This window comes from Callospermophilus lateralis, chromosome 6 (genome assembly GCF_048772815.1).
Source record: "Callospermophilus lateralis isolate mCalLat2 chromosome 6, mCalLat2.hap1, whole genome shotgun sequence".
NCBI classification, from domain to species: domain Eukaryota; kingdom Metazoa; phylum Chordata; class Mammalia; order Rodentia; family Sciuridae; genus Callospermophilus; species Callospermophilus lateralis.
The window spans coordinates 99,860,990-99,875,631 of NC_135310.1; the positions used below are offsets into that span (position 1 = coordinate 99,860,990).

Sequence of the window (14,642 nt, forward strand, 5' to 3'; positions counted from 1 at the left end):
TCTATTTTGATTTGAGCTTCTGTCCATTTGTTTTATCTGAATGGGAACCAGTGCTGTTAATACAGTTATGAAAAAATGCTGTGATTCTTTTCTCCTGAAAAATGACAGTTGTTTTTTCAGTTCCTTTTAGTTATACACAATGTTAGGATTCATGTTAGCATAAGTATACAAGCATGGAATATAATTTGCTTGAATTCATTCCCAGTACTTTCCCTTTTTCTCCCCTCTTCCCTCTTTGACTCCCTACCCTCTGCTGATTTTTTTCTGCTATTTATTTATAGTTTTTTAAATTAAATAATTGTATGACACCTGTATAACATTTTTTTATCCCTGGATTTTTGCATGCATATGCTTTAATAATCTCATTATATGATGTAGATTTTAAAAAATATGATTTTCTTTGCTCACAGTATGAAGATGATTTAGTTCTCTTATCTAGATTGAAAGTTCAGTCTTTTGTTTGCATATCAACTTTGATTGTGGTTAGTAAAAGTAATGTTTTGGGGGATTCCGTTTTTACCCTTAGCATTTTCAGTCAGAAATGGATTATTCTGTTCTTATTTCAAACATGATATTTAAGAATATTCAATAACAGAAAAGATAAAACTTTTTTTAAAAAAACTAACTTAAAATGAATAATTTGTTCTCATTAATTTTAAAACAAACTACAAATGTAGCAATTTTATCAAATAGCATTTTGGTTATAATCCTGTATGTGTCTTATCCCAGAATTTGCTGTCATTTATAAAATTTAAATGTATTTATCATCTATATTCATAATAATGACTTCTATTTATTGAAAACTCACTTATTGTTAAGCCCTTTTCTTTGTGCTTTCCAATTTTACCTGATGGTCTTATCTCAGTCTGTTATGGTTTTGGATGTGAGGAGTCCCCCAAAAGCTTATGTGTAAGCTAATGCAAGAACATTCAGAGAAGAAATGACCATGAGCAAGTTATGAGAGCCTTAATCCAATCAGCGACTTAATCCCCTGATGTGGATTCACTGTGATAAGTGAAGGCGAGTAGGGTGTGGCTGGAGGAATGGGAGTGTTCCTGGGGTACTTAATTGTATCTAGTGAGTGGAGATCTCTCTCCCTGCTTCCTGATCATCATGTGAACTTCTTTCCTCCTCCATAATCTTCCACCATGATGTTTTGCCTCACCTGGAGCCCTAAGGAATGAGTCCAGCTGTCTATGGATTGAGACCTCTGAAACTGCAAGCCCCCAAATAAACATTTCCTACTCTAAAATCTTTCTTGTCGGGTCTTTTAGTAACAGCTATGAAAAAACTGATTCAATCACAGTATTGTGGAACAAATATATCTCCATTTTAAAATTATTTTGGCAAGTATAGCACATGAAAATTAAACACTTATAATAAAGATTTTAGAAATCCCTTGCTCCATAAGTTTATACTGCAGAAGCACAAGTTTTAATTTCTTTTAACTTTTTCTTGGTAATTACTGTATAGTTTGAAATAGCATGTTTTTACTCATTCTCTGATGCATCAGTTTTGTATGATAGCTGTTAATTTTCAATGTAATTAGTGAAGATTTCTCTTATATCCATTCCCTTTTATCCTGCTCACCCAGTGCATCACTTTTAAGACAATAATTGGTTACATTATTATAATTACATAAATATATTTCACTATTCAGCTGAGTATTTCTTTCTTGAATAGTTTTTGTTGTTTTTTAATCCATAATTGCCTTTTTTTTCTCTTGCCCTTTCTGCTACCTACAGATTTTTAATCTCCTCACCTCCCTACTCTCTTGTACTATATATTCTCTTCAGTTTTTTTCTTCTTCATGGAGGAAATCCGTCTTCTATGGTTTCACTTGTGACCTGAGTATGATTCTTCATGTCTTGGAAAATCTTTTTGCTGCTCTTCTGGCTTGAGAGTCCAGTGTTTTCTGGATGGTATTCCTTTCTTTTCCCTGGTTTACATGTGTGTTTTGAAATAGAAATGTGTCTTTTTTTATTGTTGTTTTTAGATACACCTGATAGTAAGGTGTATTTTGACATATTATACATACATGTTGTGCAACCCATTATAATTTTGATCCCATTCTCCTGGTTGAACAGGACTTGGAGTTACGTTGGTCATGTATTCATTCATATGTGAATACAGAAAAGTTGTGTCTGATTCATTCTTCTGTCTTTCCTATTCCTATCTTCTCTCCCCTTCCCTTCATTCCCCTTTGTCTAGTTCAATTATCTTCTATACTTCCTCTCCCTACCCTCCCTTCTTATAGGTTAGCATCCACATATCAGAGAGAACATTCAATCTTTGAGTTTTAGGGACTGGCTTATTTCACTTGGCATGATATTCTCCAGCTCCATCTACTTACTGACAAATGCCATCATTTCATTCTTCTTTATGACTAGGTAATATTCCATTGTGTATATATTCCACATTTTCTTTATCCATTCATCTGTTGAAGGGCACCTAAGTTGTTTCCCATAGCTTAGCTATTGTGAATTGAGTTGATATAAACATTGATGTGGTTGTGTCACTGTAGTATGCTGTTTTTAAGTACTTTAGGTATAAAGTGAGGAGTAGGGATAGCTGGGTCAAATGGTGGTTCCATTCCAAGTTTTCTGAGGAATCTCCATACTGCTTTCCATAGTGGTTGCACCGATTGCAGTCTCATCAGCAATATGAATGAAAATTTTCATATATGAATGAAACTTTTCCCCCACATTCTCACTAACATTTATAGTTACTTGTATTCTTGATAATTGTCATTCAGACTGGAGTGAAATGGAATCTCAGTGTAGTTTTAATTTTCATTTCTCTAATTGCTGGAGATGTTGAGCATTTTTTATATATTTGTTGACCTATTATATTTCTTCTGTAAAGTGCTTGTTCAGTTCCTTAGCCCATTTATTATTATTATTTTTATTGGTGTTAAGTGTTTTGAGTTCTTTGTATATCTCGGAGATTAATGCTCTATCTGAAATGCAAGTGGTAAAAATTTTCTCCCATTCTGTTCCAATATAATGTTCCAATGATATTCTTCATAGAAATAGAAAAACAGTCATGAAATTCATTTGGAAAAATAAGAGGCCCAGAATATCCAAAGCAGTCCTTAGCAAGAAAAGTAATGAAGGCAGCATCACAATACTATATTTTAATTATACTACAGAGCTATAGTGACAAAAATGGCATGGTTTTGGCACAAAAAGAATTGAAGACTAATGGAACAGAATAGAAGCCACAGAGACATACCACATAAATACAGTTATCTCATACTAGACAAAGGTACTATAAACATATATTGGAGAAAAGATAGCCTCTTCAACAAATGGTGCTGGGAAAACTGGAAATCCATATGTAGTAGGTTGAAATTGTACAACTTGCACAAAACTCAAAGTGGATTGAGGACCTTGGCATTAGACCAGAGAAACTCTGCCTATAAGAAGAAAAAGTAAGCCCAACTCTTCATCATATTAGCTCAGGAATTGACTTCCTCAACAAGACTCCTAAAGCACAAGAAATAAAATCAAGAATCAATAAATGGAATGGCATCAAACTAAAAATGTTCTTCACAGCAAAGGAAACAATCAGTAACATAAACATAGAGTCTACAGGAATGTATCATTAAATATCCTTTTAAAGTCTCATTTTCAGATTGTAAAGTTTCTGAGCCATTATGTGAAAACTTGTCTGTTTCTTGATCTCTTTGGGAATATATCTCATGGCAAATTTTTATGAAATACGAACAACTCAGGTTTCTCTTCCCCTATCAGATTTTTTAGGGTGTGTGTGTGTGTGTGTGTGTGTGTGTGTGTGTGTGTTGTATGAGACAGAGAGAGAGACAGAGAGAGATCTTTGTATTTTTAGCATTTAAGACAATGTATAAAATAATAGTTTCCTTGAATCTGTTAACCTATCTTTAAAATGGGAGCTATATTTATCTGTCCTTCCTATTATGCTGGGTGCTTGTTTAGAGAATTTCAATAACAAATGTCAATTTTCAATTAACCATAAATTGTTATACATATGTAAGGTGATGTGATTAATTACATATTTTTTTGCACATGATTTGACCTATGTAATTCCAGAAGTTATAAACATCATTCAGTTGTTTTAACAATAACTCACACTAAATTCTACAAACATACATATGTTAATTAATTACTTATTTTTTCTTTTACCAGGTTGTCAGCATTTTACCCTTCTAAATTTTATTGTCTTAATCGATACTTCCAGTACATTAATATGGGAATATATAACACTACACTGGTATTGGAGCATTAATCTCCAATACCAGATAGCATGTGTGTGTGAGTCAAAGAGCAGGGACTAGAATTTGTTTCCCCATCTTTAACTGTTTTATGATTTAGTTTTAAGACAAAGCCAGTAAATAAGCATGAGTAAGTGTCTCGTAAGTGAACTATTTTTAGTCTTAACTCTGATTTGAAGGTTTTAAAGCCAACCATAGCAACTAAATTTTGAGATGGCCTTTTTGCTGACAGTCCCTCATTTTGAAGGCTTTTATTGCATTCCTAGTGGCTCCTCATACTAATTCTCCTGCTTTTCTGCGGATTTACTAAAAGGTAGTAATGGAAAGGGGAGAAGGAATGCTTTAATTTGTAGCAACTATTCTGAGAAGGTTTTTCATATATATTTATTTTGACATTAATGAAGTATTAACAGTGATGGACAGTGGAATGTAACACCTAAGATAAGGACATGGAAGAGATGAAAAGCAAAAGAGGACAATAATTAGTGAGTTCATCTGTTTATTTCCTGGTTCTCCTGAAAATAAAATAATTTTTAAGCTTTATAGAGCTCTTTGATCTTGAATGTGGGATGATACACTTAACTTGAACACCAGATCATGATCCGCCCATGCTGAAAGCCCTCTGATGAACTTATTTTGCATTAAGGGGAAGCATTCTACACCAAATGTGCTCCATGACTGAACCTGCTCTAGGTTCTTACCCTCATGGTTCACTGACCTGTTCCTAGAACAAGCAGAACTGACTCCATCAATGGAAGAGAGTTTGGCCCCAGATCCCCTCAAGCAAGGCTTCTTTATGCTACTCCAGTGTCAGCTCAAAGGTCACCTTTTTTGAAGAGGCACACCTTGACCTCCAAATGTAAGGGAGCCCTCCCCTTCTCCGGCCTCTAGTTCTACATTAGTGTTTTGATTTCTTTATAACACTTAGTACTATTTGAAGTTATCTCACTCAATTATGTGTTTAATCTCTAACAGAGTAGTATTTTATCTCTGAATTCCTAGCGGCTAAAGAAGTGTCTGTCATGTAATAGTCACTTAAATGTTTATTGTTGAGAGAATGTAGGAGAAACAGCTCTGGGCTTAGAGACCCTCACTTTAAGTTCTAGCCTCTTGTTTAGAGTGCATGCAATAGCTTGAAAAGTATTGGTATTAATTCTTCTTTGAAGGTTTTGTAAAACTCTGCTGTATACCCAACCGGTCTAGGGCTTTTCTTGGTTGGTAGTCTTTTGATGGCCTCTTCTATTTCTTCCTTTGTTATTGGTCTGTTTAAATTGTGTGTGTCTTCCTGACTCAATCTGGGCAGATCATATGACTTAAGAAATTTATCGATATCTTCACTATCTTCTATTTTATTGGAATATAGGGTTCCAAAATACTTTTTAATTATCTTCTGTATTTCTGTAGTGTCTGTTGTGATATTGCCTTTTTCATCCCGTATGTTAGTAATTTGAGTTCTCTCTCTTCTTCTCTTCGTTAGCATGGCTAAAGGTCTGTCGATCTTATTTATTTTTTCAAAGAACCAACTTTTAGTTTTATCAATTTTTTCAATGGTTTTTTTTGTTTCAATTTCGTTGATTTCCGCTCTGATTTTAATTATTTCTTGTCTTCTGCTACATTTGCTGTTGTTTTGCTCTTCCTTTTCTAGGATTTTAAGATGTAGTGTGAGTTCATTTATTTGTTGGTTTTTTCTTTTTTTGAGGAATGAACTCCAGGAAATGAATTTCCCTCTTAAAACTGCTTTCATTGTGTCCCATAGATTCCGGTATGTTGTGTCTGTCTTGTTGTTTATCTCTAGGAATTTTTTGATTTCCTCCTTTATATTTTCTGTAACCCGTTGATCATTCAGTAGCATATTGTTCATTTTCCAGGTGATGCAGGATTTTTCCTTCCTTCTTTTATCATTGATTTCCAGTTTCATTCCATTATGGTCAGATATAGTGCATGGTATTATCTCCACAACTTTATATTTACTGAGAGTCGCCCTATGCATAATATATGGTCTATCTTTGAGTAGGATCCATGTGCTGCTGAGAAGAGTGTGTATCCACTTGATGATGGTTGATATATTCTATATATGTCAGTTAAGTCTAGGTTATTGATTGCGTTATTGAGTTTTTTAGTTTCTTTGTTCAGCTTTTATCTAGAGGATCTGTCCAATGGTGAGAGCATGCAAAAAGTTTTGTTACACAGGTAAACCCTATTTTTTTCCATATTTCCCAAGATTAAATGAGCTAGTGTTGTCTCAAAGAAATTTTAAACTAAATTTTCATTATTACAATAATCCTGTGAGGACAAAGAATATGAATCCTTATTTCCATAGTTGAAAGAAAGTTTACAGATTATTGGGTTTTCCTCATTTTTTAAAAAAGTACAGTACTAGTGTACCCTTTCCCCACATCCTCATCAACATTTATTGTTGCATGTATTCTTATCAGTGCTCCTGGGACTGCAAATTGGTGTGACCACTATGGAAAGCAGTATGGAGATTCCTCAGAAAATTTGGAATGGAACCACTATTTGACCCAGCTATCCCACTCCTCAGTTTATACCCAAAGAAGTTAAAATCAGCATACTACAGGGACACAGCCACATCAATGTTTATAGCAGCTCAATTCACAATAGCTAAGCTATGGAAACAACCTAGCACCTTCAACAGAGGAATGGGTAAAGAAACTGTGGTATATATACACAATGAAATATTAACTCAGCCTTAAAGAAGTATGAAATGATGGCATTTGTCAGTAAATGGATGGAGCTGGAGAATATCAAACTAAGCGAAATAAGCCAATCCCCCAAAACTAAAGGCTGAATGTTTTCTCTGATATGCAGATGCTAATTCACAATGGGCAGAGGGACTAGTGAAGAATAGAGTTACTTTGGATTAGGCAGAGGCAAGTGAAGGGAAGGGAGAAGGGGTATGGGGGTAGGAAGATAGTAAAATGAATTGGATATTATTATTCTATGTGCATGTATGACTACATGACAGGTGGGATTCTATATTATGTACAGCCAGAAGAATGAGAAGTTGTACTCCATTTATGTATGATGTGTCAAAGTACATTCCACTGTCATGTATAACTAATTACAACAAATGAAAACATTTACAATACTATAAGAAGGATGTTCTTTAAATTCTGGCTAATTAACAGCTGTGTTAAATCTAATAGTTGGATTTCCTGATGCGTATGTATCCTCATGTATATTTCCCATTGATAGGTAATCTCAGTTTAAATTCCTACGTTTTAAAATTCTGGTAAAAGTAATTTTCTCTCTTTTCAAAACCCACTAAGAACTTTATAAGCAGCATAATAAGGTGAAATTTTCCAAAACCAAATTCTATATTTAAGATGGTACATATGTTCTATATTCTTTAGCAGCCTATCCATTATAAGTGAGGCAAGCAACTATGCAATTTACACTGTTAAAAACACAACTGTAATAAGCACCACCACAACCAGGTTCTGAACAGCTCTGGAAGCAGGGTAGACCCAGGCGTCTGGTGAACTTGGCACTGTGCCTGTGCCTCTGTGATAGCACTTCCCCATAAGTGACTGTGAGAAGAGCTAGCAAGGGTCAGATTTGTTGTCTCTACCAGGATCTCTCAGCAAAATGTCATCCTAGTCCTTCTATATGTTTAGGGCCATTTCAGTTGGGGAAAAAAAAAAAGGAACCCGTGTTCTAATCAGTAGTCTCATTCTTGAGGGAATCTATTATATCTCAGCCTACTTGACTCTTGCCAACATAGCTATTTTAAATTCCTATTCAGTCAGTATTTAATCACACATGATCCAAAGCCTTTTGAAAAGCAGAATTTAGACAAAGTGACTCATTTTACTTTCTTGCTGAGAATGTAGATAAGCTGAGCTATCCTGTCCCTGAATGGAGTTGAACTAGACCTGACAACTGACAGCAGGACTCTTTCCTCTTCCGTTTCCTTCACCCCCTCCACATGCCACAGCCTTCTGACTGCACTGTGGGCTTTGCCAGTCTGTTTTTTTTCCCCTTATTTTTATTTTTACTTGTATAGGTTAAACATTTTTCTTCAGCTCTTTGTGGTGCAACTGACAAATAAGCTTGCATATATTTATGGCATACAGTTTTGATATACTTACACATTATGATTATCACAATCAAGATACCATGTCCTTCACTTTACCTAGGCTTTATTTTTTTGTATGCTGAGGACACTTGAGAATTACCCTCTCTTAGCAAATTTTCAGTACACAGTAAATTATTATTAACTATGGTTACCATGTTTCACCTTAGGTCTCCAGAATTTATTCATCTTACAACTGAAAACTTGTACCTTTTGACTACCTACCCCTTCTTTCCCTGACTTCTGGGGTTTCAGTTAGCCACCATTCTAGTCTCTGTTATGAGTTTGACTTTTTTTTTTTAAAGTTATACATATATGTGAGATCCTATCAAATCTTCCTTTCTGTGTCTGGCTGACACAGAAATAGCATACTATCCTCCAAGTTCATTAATGCTGCTGCAAATGTCGGCATATGGGGAGCACTGTTTACTCCTTTTTAAGGCTAAATGGTATCACTGTGTGTATATATGTTTCTTTCTTTCATAATGAAAGACAATTTTTACAATTTTTGTGTATAGAAAACTCAACAATGTTTACTTAGCTCCAGTTTAGTGACAAGCCCTTTTTGCTTTTTTTTTTTTTTTTCTGGCTTGGCAATGTGAGCTACAGGTCTTCGAGTATGAGAGTAATTCGGATTTGTCCTTCTTTAAGTGTTTGTTATAGGCATCTGATCCTGGATTATTTATGGTTGAAAGGTTTTAATTACTAATCCAATCTCCTTGCTCATTATTGATCTATCCAAATTTTGTATTTCTTCATCATTTGGTTTTGTTAGGTTGTATGTTTCTGAGAATTGACTCATTTTTAGTTTATCCTATTTGTTGGCTTCTTGTTTTACATAATGGTCTCGTGATTCTTTACATTTCAGTGGTATCTGTTATAATGGCTCCTCTTGCATTTAGAAATAAAAATAGTTTTATTTATTTTGTGTCGTTTCTCCTTTTTATTGATATTCTTACTGACATAGACTAAATGTATTTTTGGTTCTTGCTCCTGAGGTCAGAATTGTGGCCCCTTCCCTACCCCTACCACTGCATTTGTTTCAGAAAGATAAATAGTCGGGTGTGGCTCTTAAAACTAGGGATTCTGTTGCTATCATTGTAGAAATCTCAACATTATTTTTAGTTTGGGGAGAAAACCACCAAAGACAAAAACTGAAGTGCCTTTTACAGCCTAACTATTTGAGATGTGGTCAGAAGTTCAGCAGGATCAGAGTCACCCAGCCCCTGTTATGATGGAAAACTCCCCAGCTATGAAGCAAACCCACTGATCAGACTGTGCATTTCAATAAGATCTCTGGGTGATTTTCAGACACTTTAGTGTTTGAGAAAAGAAGATGCTAAAGGTCACCCAAACACTCTGAGTAACAAAACTTTAGCATTTTCTGTTTGTAGAAATTCTTTTTTAGGCTACTAGCTGACTTCTCTACCAAGGGAATAGAACCATAGAAGTTTTCCTTAGTTATCATTTGTGCATTGTCTTATGCAAGAACTTCTAGAACTTCGAGGAATGTTGGCGTATGGGGAGCACTAGTTATTCTTAAACAATGCTTGGGCCTTGCCCAATAACCTGAAGCTCTCAGGTCAGTCCAGGCATCAGTGTTTGACAAGTTAACCAGGATTCAAGTCAGTGCTCAAATCTGGTAAGTAGAACTTTATATGAACTGCACATAAGCACATAGACAATGAAATGTCTGTAAACATTTATGAAACCAATTTGTTTTCAGTGATTAACATTATAATAACATACCTTTAATGCATTTTCTGTCTTCTAGTTTAATTGCTGTTGATCCTGAGTATAACAACATTAAGGAATTAACATTAGCCCAAGAATTCTAATGAATTTGATATTATATAGAAACACTGGGGATAATTTTGATAGAAGAACAATAACTAAATTTTGAGACTTTTGAGGATGAAGTTAGACAATATTTGATATTCTTTGCCGTGAAATAGCATATTCTGGTTATGGCCTACTAAAAAATGTCTCTCATCTATATATTTTTTCCCTTTATAGCTCTTTGTGTAGAGGACTCGGTCTCATTTGACAGTAATTCTTTTGGATAGATTGCTATTCATTGTGGTGTAGTTTGTGTATGTTGACCATACAAATGTCAAGCATCTAGTTTAATGGATTTACACAATTTTATGTACCTGAATATTGATGCCATAAGAAGATATTTCTATCACCAGCAAGTTTACTTGTACTATTTTCCAGTTATTTTCTGCCAGCCAAGGCAACCATTACTTGATATCTAATATTATAGGTTAGTTTTGCATATTTGGGGACTTCATTAACTGGAATCATACTGAATGTATTCTTTGGTGTCTGGTTTAATTAATGAAATAGAAGATATTTAAAACTAATTCATGTTGTTTGATAGTTCATTTTTTATTCCTGAGTAGTATTCCATTGTCTGAATATGTTATACAACTTGTTTCTAGCATTCAAATTATGTTTAGTTTGGGAATATTATGGATAAATTACTGTAAAACATTATTAAACCTTTTTTTCTGTATGTATACTTGCTATTTCATTTTTCTAGGTTATACATTTAGCATGAAAGAACTTCTGACCTTAGTTTGTAAGAAACTGTACCTAACAATTTTGTAAAGTGATTACATCAGTTTTCGCCAATAACATGAGTTCCAGTTTCTCCAAAAATCCTTTTATACATTTGATATTGTCAATCTCTTCTTTCTAGCCAATTTTGTAGGTGTGAAATGACATGTTGTTCTGTTTTCAATATATATTTCCCTAATGATTAATGATTATGGATGTCATTTAATGTGTATTAGACATTTCTGTATCTTTTTTATACTATGTTTGTTAAAGACCTTTTGCCAATTGAAAAAAAAATTAGGTTGTTTTTCTTTTAGAAGAAAAAAAAAACTTTGTAGAATTTATATATGTATATATGTGTGTATTTATATGTATCTTATATAAAATCTGGATATGTATCATTTTTTCATAAGCATTTAACCTGAATATTGGCTTACATTTTTTTAATAGTGCCTTTGGAAAAAATAGAAATGTTTAATTTTGGTAAAATCTCATGCACCAATTTAAAAATATTTGCTAATGATTTGCTTCCTAAGAAGTACTTGCCTAATTCTGAGGTCAGGAAGATGTTTTCTTCTGAGAAGTCTTATAGCTTTAGCTTTTGTATTTGGAATTACACTCCATCTAATTTTTTCTATAGGGAATAAGCTGGGGTCAAGGTTCATTTTATTCAGTTGACCCAATACAATGTTATTGAAAACACTTTCCTATTCAATTACCTTGGCACCTTTGTTCAAAATAGATTTACCATGTAAGTGTGGGTCTATTACTGAGCTCTGTTGTTCTCCATTCTACATCTATTCTTATACCAATACCACACTTTCTTAATTGTTGTGGTTTGTATAAAACCAAAATCAGATTATATAAATTCTCCAGTTTAGTTCTTCTAAATCGAGACTGTTCTTTCAAAACCATTTGCATTTTCTGTAAATTTTAGAATAACTTTTTAAACTTCTTTTTTGGGATTTTATTGAATGTATAATTTGAGGAGAATGGAAATTGTATGGATACATGAATATGAATCATTACATTTATTTAGTTATTAAAATTTCAACAGTGTTAGATCTCTCACATTTTTAATTAGCCATATTTATAGATTTGTGATACTTTTAATACTGTTAAAAGCAGTATTAAATTTTTCTTACAATTTTGTGGTTAGTTTATCTTTTTACTGAAAAAAAAAGTATTAATCATGTCTTATGACCTTGCTGAATTACTCATTGGTTCTACTAGTCTTTTGGTAGAATCAAAAGGTTTTTCTTTTCTTTGTTTCTTTCCAGGACTGGGCTTGAGCCCAGGGCCTCACATATGGAAGGCAAGCACTGTTTGACTGAGCTACATCTCTAGCCCCTTTTATTTTATTTTTAAGACAGGGTCTCACTAAGTTGCCTTGGCTGGCCCTGAAATTTCGATCCTCCTGCCTCACCCTCCCAAGTAGCTGGGATTGTATGTGTGTGCTACCAGGACAACCTGTCCAAAGAATTTTCTGTGTAGATAATTATATGCTTGAAAATAAAATCAGTTGTATTTTTTCTTTAATAATCTTCACATCTTTTATTTCACATTTTTGCCTATGGCCCCAACCATGACTCCTTATACATTTTTAAAATAGACGTGGTGTGAGAATATATCCTTAACTACTGATTTTTGGGACAAATTACTCAATTTTCACCTCTTAATATGCTGTTTCTTTAGATTTTTCATAGAAGGCATTTATCACATTAAGTTTCTTTTTATTATTTTGCTGAAAGTTTTGTCATGAATAAGTGTTAACTTTTGTTAAATGTTTTGCTGAACAAATCAGAATGCACCTATGATTTTTTAGTCCTTTAGTAAATTATATATGTTCAGTTTTAAGTCTTAATCATATCTCTGTGATAAATTTTGCTTGGGCATTATTGTATATATTGCTAAACTTGATTTGCTTACTTTGTTGTAGGTTTTTTATATCTATGATCATGAAGAATAGTAGACTACAGTTTCTTCTATTTGACCAGTTTTCAATTTAGGGTTAAGTTGGCCTTATGATAAAAAAGTTGGGGAAAATTCACCCTTCCTCTAGTTTTATTTAATTTCACTCAATGATTTTGATTTTGACCATTTAAATAAATGTTTGAAAGAAATTATTGGCAAGGCTATCTAGACCTGTAGTTTTCTTCGTGGAATAGTTTTGATTAAAAAATTCAACTCTCGAATTTGGTTCAATTATCTATTGAATAAAATGAACCTGATCAAAAAACCTTTCTAAAAATAAACTCTAGGTCCAGATAGCCTCACCAGTATTTTCTAATTTAACATCATTTGGTCAAGGAACATAATCTGTGTGATTTTAATTTTTTTTGGAATGTCCCGCCCCTCAGCATATGGTCTTTTTTATTGACTAACCCATCGGCATTTCAAAAATATGTGTATTTTGCTATGATCAGAGGGAATGTTCTACAGATGACAGTGCAGTGAAGATAATTGATAATGTTCAAATCTTCTGTGCCATTACTGTATTCTTGGTCTAATGTAATATTTGCTGAGTCCTGAATGTTAAAACTTCATGTTATTTTTCAGTGTGTCTATTTCTTTGTTGTTTTCATATTTTGCTCCAAATAATCAGATGTTTTAATATTAGATATCCACATATTTAGGATTTTTTATAGTTTCTGATTGCCAGTTCTTGACTGTGAAATATCAATCTAAAATTCTTGCTGCTGTCCCCTGTGTATTATAATGTAATTTCCTCCCGTCTAACCAATTTTAGAAATTTTCTTTTGTTTTGATTTTCAGTTGATTGATTATGATGTATCTAGAGGTGACTCATTTTGTTTCTTGCTTGGGGTTTGTTGAACTTTTTGGATTTGAGATGGTAGCTTAGAAAATTTTTGGCCATATCTTTTCAAACTTTTTTTATTACCCTTTTTCTCTCTGAAGAAAATTTAATTATTGTATGCTAAATAAAAAACATTTGGTACTGTCTCACAAATTTCAGATGCTCTATTCCTTTTATCATTATTATTATTTTTCTTCTTAGGGTTTCATTTTTGGATAATTTATACTGACTTGTCTTCAAGTTACTGATATCGCACTCTGGTATATGCAGGTAAGTCTGTTTTGTGAATTCTTCTCTGATGTATTTTTCATTGCAAGTGTTTCTGTTTGGACCTTTTAAAATAATTGTCATCTCTCCTCTTGTTCATTTTCTTCACTGGATCCTTTAACGTATTTATCATAGCTATTTTACAAACCCTATTTGGTACTTCTGATATTTAGATAATCTCTGCATTTGCGAATATAGAATGTTTTTTCCCCCAAGAAATCAAAATTTCATGATCTTGGGACAAAGGGGATTTCTCTCAGCTTGTCTGTATAGTTTTTAGCTCTTCAGATTTCTGGAGTTGTTTTTCTAATCCTCTTGCCTTTCTGCTTTTTGAGCTCTCTCTCCTCCCTGTAGTGCAGGACTGGAGGGCCTTAGAGGGATTCCTCTCGGTCCTTTTGCTCCTACTACAGATTTCAGCAGACCTCTGCTTTGTATTTGAGGAAATCTCTGGTCATCTGCACAGTGGGAGGATGGGAGAGGGCTCTGTGGGCTATTCTAACTTCTAAACAGTCCATGTACTTCCCATCTACTCTGCGTTTAGCTTAGGCTCATGGGGAATGCATGCTGCATGAGGACTTATTCTTTCTGTCACTGGGGCTTCTCAGGATTCGAATCTGAATTCCACTCTGACATACCAGTTTTGAGTG

General features: G+C 33.8%; 1 protein-coding gene across 1 annotated transcript in view; it reads left to right on the forward strand.

Annotated features, from left to right (window-relative positions):
- Nucleotides 1–14,642, forward strand: part of Col21a1 (collagen type XXI alpha 1 chain) — a 175,415-nt gene that overhangs the window by 42,197 nt on the left and 118,576 nt on the right. The window contains exon 2 of the mRNA XM_076860067.1: nucleotides 13,930–13,998. The gene's annotated coding sequence lies outside the window, so the exon portion shown is untranslated. The remainder of the gene's footprint in view (nucleotides 1–13,929; nucleotides 13,999–14,642) is intronic.